This window comes from Tachypleus tridentatus, unplaced genomic scaffold (assembly GCF_004210375.1).
Source record: "Tachypleus tridentatus isolate NWPU-2018 unplaced genomic scaffold, ASM421037v1 Hic_cluster_1, whole genome shotgun sequence".
Classification (NCBI taxonomy): domain Eukaryota; kingdom Metazoa; phylum Arthropoda; class Merostomata; order Xiphosura; family Limulidae; genus Tachypleus; species Tachypleus tridentatus.
The window spans coordinates 16952998-16957764 of record NW_027467777.1 but is presented as its reverse complement, the minus strand read 5'-3'; the positions used below and the strand labels follow the sequence as shown (position 1 = coordinate 16957764).

Sequence of the window (4767 nt, the reverse complement as noted above, 5' to 3'; positions counted from 1 at the left end):
TTTTCCAGTCAGTAGTGCCTGGCTAAAGTTATGGAACTTGCAGTTACGCTGCTCACGTGCAATGATGTTACCGTATTCAAGAATATAAAACTGTCCTTTATAAAGCAGTATACTAGTGTTGTTTTGCAATATACAGTTTGTTTGTGTTTCGAATTTCGCGCAAAGCGACACGAAAACTATGCGCTAGCCGTCCCTAATTTAGCAGTGTTAAACTAGATGGAAGGCAACTAGTCATCACCACCCACCGCCAACTATTGGGCTACCCTTTTAGCACAAATAGTGGGATTGACCGTCACATTATAACGCTCCCACGGCTGAAACGGCGAGTATGTTTGGCGCGACCAGGATGCGAACCCACGAACCTCAGATCACTAGTCGCACGCCGGACCCATAATTGTAACGCTTAATCGAGCCAGCCAGGTTTCGAACCTGGAATCTTCTGATCCGTAGTCAGACGCGTTATCCATTGCGCCACTGGCCCGCTTTGATTAGACCGAGAAACTAAATTTATCTGTTTAATTCAAATATGATTTCTTGGTTCATTTCTACTTCGAGTTCTTCAATTAAAGATGATACTTTAAGCTAGTCATGTATTAGTTCTGTAAAGATCTATATTAAAATAAAGGAGGTTACAGACCTAATAACAACCCAGTAGAAAATGAATTTTTGTTTACACAAAAATATACGTTACTTTTTTGTTTGTTGGTAATAAGAAATTGTTTTAATTTTATTAAGTTTATCCAGTCACATTAATTGCACACAACTAGAATAGCATTCAAATAAATACCACTCTAGAAGTTTCCTTGTTAAATCTCCTGTAATTAGCGGATCTAACCCTCTGTAAAAAATAAGAAATGCCTTGTTGTTCCTAATTATTAACAGTTGTTGTTTTTAATTAATTTCCATTGACGGTCCTATTTATTATCCATTGTTGGTTTTAATTATTATTCGCTGATGTTTCTAATTATTATCTATTGCTCTTCGTAATTATTGTCCACCTAATTATTATTGTTGTTCTTAATTAGCATCTGTTATGTTTCCTAATTATTATCGATTATCGTTTCTAAATAGAATAATCAACACAACAGATAAAATGATAAACACTCTTTCTGTTGTTAGGTTCTGATTAAAAATGTTAATTTGACTACACTTAACTTAGGCACCATTCCTTTTACCAGCGTGTCCAAAACTGTTTCGGTTCACAGCACCCTTAGTGTCTCAGCAATTTGTCTCACCTTAGGCAAAAAGAAAAAAAAACCCTAACAATTCCGTTTATGAAGTCGTTAGGTCCAAACAACAAAACTCAGTAACTATTTATCTTCTAAAAACGTTGTAGCCGTCTGAAAGAATAATACACGTAAATTGAAGCAAAAAACAATACTTTTATTTCATTTTTTAAACAACCACAATTACTAATGGATGTGTGCGCCTATTGGGTACTGCACAGCTTACCTTGGAATCTGATTGGACACCAACACTCATTTCCTGTTCCACACTGATTTTCGCGCAGTACTTGTTTTTTTTTATCACAGGAATTCAGGTTCGCTGAGCCTTAGCACTTAACAGAGGATATTCATCTCTTATTGATATCCAAAATGAGTTAGTTCCATGGTGTCAGATTCTGTTTATAAAGTCTTGTCGGCCCGGTATGGCCAAGCGTGTTAAGGCGTGCGACTCGTAATCTGAGGGTAGCGGGTTCGCATCCCCGTCGCGCCAAACATGCTTGCCCTTTCAGCCGTGGGGGCATTATAATGTGACGGTCAATCCCACTATTCTTTGGTAAAAGAGTAGCCCAAAAGATGGCGGTCGGTGGGGATGACTAGCTGTGTTCCTTCTGGTCTTACACTGTTAAATTAGGAACGGCTAGCGCAGATAGCTCTCGTGTAGCTTTGCACGAAATTCAAAACAAACCAAACCAAACTAGGTATCAGGATCATAAAACAAATATTCAAGTTAACATTTTTAATAACATGGACACGTTCAGATTTGCAGTTATGAATGTTCCATTTCCAAATTCGAATATTGTAGATATGTTATATTACAATATGCACTACTTACGGCATATTAGTTATATTTGTTCGGCATGGCCAAGTGGGTTAAGGCGTACGACTCGTAATTTGAGGGTCGTGGGATCTAATTCTCGTCGCACCAAACATGTTCGCCTTTTCAGCCGTGGGGGCGTTATAAAGTTGCGATCCATTAAACTATTCGTTGGTAAAAGAGTAGCCCAAGAGTTGGCTGTGGGTAGTGATGACTGGCTGCCTAGTCTTACACTGCTAAATTAGGGACAGCTAGCGCAGATAGCTCTCGTGTAGCTTTGTGCGAAATTCAAAAACAAAACAATTAGTTATATTAGAATTTGCTTACCTTTACAATACTTCTTAGATAGAGCTCGTAAAGTCTGTGATTTTTAACAAACAAGACTTCTTCTGTTACATTTTTTTAAAAATCATTTATTTTGGTGGGAAATTGAGAACTATTCGTGTTACTCATTAAAGTTGTATAAAGTTTACAGAATATTGTGACCTTTCAAAATCTACATCCACACTTTAGTTATTTTGGTAATTATTTAGGGTTATAGTGAATCGAGTTAATGTATTAACAATCATTGGTTTTACTCAAGCTAATTTAAGATCTTTTCATGAATACTCAATTTTACGGTACTATTGTGTGGCATTTGCCACACTTGCGAAAATATTCTGACTTTCTAAGATATATCATTGTCATTAAACACCTTATGATCTTTTCTCGTTTACCTTTTAATTTTTACACAAGACTCGACTTATTTTATCTGCTTCTTGTCCTCCTCCAAGTGGCTCAGCAATAAATTAAAGGTTTTGATCCCCATGGTGAGCAGAGTACATGTAATATAGTGTGTAGCGTTATACCAAACGACAACCAATACAAATGGGTTCCATGAGTTTTATTAAGTGCATAAATTAGTTCAAGTGTGAATAATTATTCTAAGTTGTCTGATGTTGATGGAACAGAGTAGCCGATATTTATTACTTCTTTACGATAGCTTGAGCTGAAGGAACATCAAACTATATGTAACCCACGATTTCACATTGCTATTACAATTACTGACGAAGGAGACGCTAATGTAGTTTGGAGCTTTGAACGGTACATAGATGAAGCTGCAGACATCTTTCCGACACCTAATTTTACATGTGATGGAATTCGCCGTTGTACGCAAACTCAAAGAGCCGACACCATAAATAGACTAACTGACGAAGGGCGTAACTTTAGTTTATAAGATCCTAGAATGTCCATCTTTTATGTACTACCCAAGATCCATAAACTTGAGATTTCAGAAAGGCCCATCATGTTTGTGTACAAGTGTTCCACAAAACTGTTTTCTAATTTTATTGATAACATTCTTTATCTTATCGTACATAAATTAAGGTTCCTACAAATTGTTCATAATCTTCATGGGTAATGTAATATCTCTTTACATATTCAATCTTTACATTGAAGGCTTAAAACCTCTCAAGTTTTTTCTTGATGGACGAGTTATACTCCTACCTTCCACTGATAAAATTTTACAACTTGTACTGAATCTAAATATATTTAAGTTTAATGACAATTACTCAATGTTGCTATGGGAACCAGAATGGAATATTCGTATACAAACTGTTTGTTTAATAATTTGGATTTTTGTTTTTAAGAAATGTTCCCTATTTGTACAGAAGATATATTGACAACATTTCCGGAAACTTTATTCGTGACACGACTCAATTTGGCAGCTTTATTATTATTAATTATGTTTGAGCCTGTTCAACCCTTCTTGAACTTTCAGCTGGCGGCAGATCGTTATTGAAAATAACAAACACTTCAGTCTGTGTCTCTAGGTATGTCCAGTGCAAATGTTGATGATTATATTTCTTCATAGATTCATGTTTTTGTAGGTTTCAAAAGTTCAGCCACACTGACATCCATTTTCCTGCATTGATGTTATCGTATTCAAGAATATAAAACTGTCCTTTACAAAGCAACCTGTCTTAGTATACTAGTTTTTTGTTGGGTTTTGTTTGTTTTTTTGCAATTTTCAGTTTGTTTGTGTTTCGAATTTCGCGCAAAGCGACACGAAGACTACATGCGCTAGCCGTCCCTAATTAAGCAGTGTAAAACTAGAGGCAAGGCAACTAGTCATCACCATTATTGCCAACTCTTAGGTTATTCTTTTACCAACGATTAGTGGGATTGACGTCACATTATAACGCCTTCACGGCTTGAAGGGCGAGCATGTTTGGTGCGACGAGGATTTGAATCCGTGACCCTCATATTATGACTCGAGCGCCTTTACTACCTAGTAATGCCAGGCTATAATATATAGTCACATTTCAGTTATAATACGCTACCTATATATGCACATATATTTTCCTATTTAAAATACATTTTAAACTTACTTTTATAAAACATTATAACTTATCAAACTTTGTAATAAGCTGTATTTTGGTCTAAAAATAAGAACTTACCAGTTTGAAATTTGTTTCTCAAAACTGGTACGACGTCATAAAATTGATACTGTCTGAGAAAAACACAGTTGAAGGATATTCTGCGCTTTCGATTGATTACCCACATATCATAAACAGAAATAAGAGTATATAAGGTCGCGTTTACAAATATGGAAAGAGAGTAGAAGGGTCTGTGTTGGAATAGGTACATGAGCGATACCTTAGCAAACTAGGAAGATTGTAGGTTATTTGTTGATATTCTAGCTTGTCAGTAATTTGAGTTCCTAATTCGTAAGAAACTGCAGACTTT

General features: G+C 35.9%; 1 non-coding gene across 1 annotated transcript; it reads right to left on the bottom strand.

Annotated features, from left to right (window-relative positions):
• Nucleotides 1-408: 408 nt before the first annotated feature.
• On the bottom strand, nucleotides 409-481 carry TRNAR-ACG (transfer RNA arginine (anticodon ACG)). Its single transcript has one exon. It is a non-coding gene; the product is annotated as a tRNA-Arg (tRNA).
• Between the last annotated feature and the right edge of the window lie 4286 nt (nucleotides 482-4767).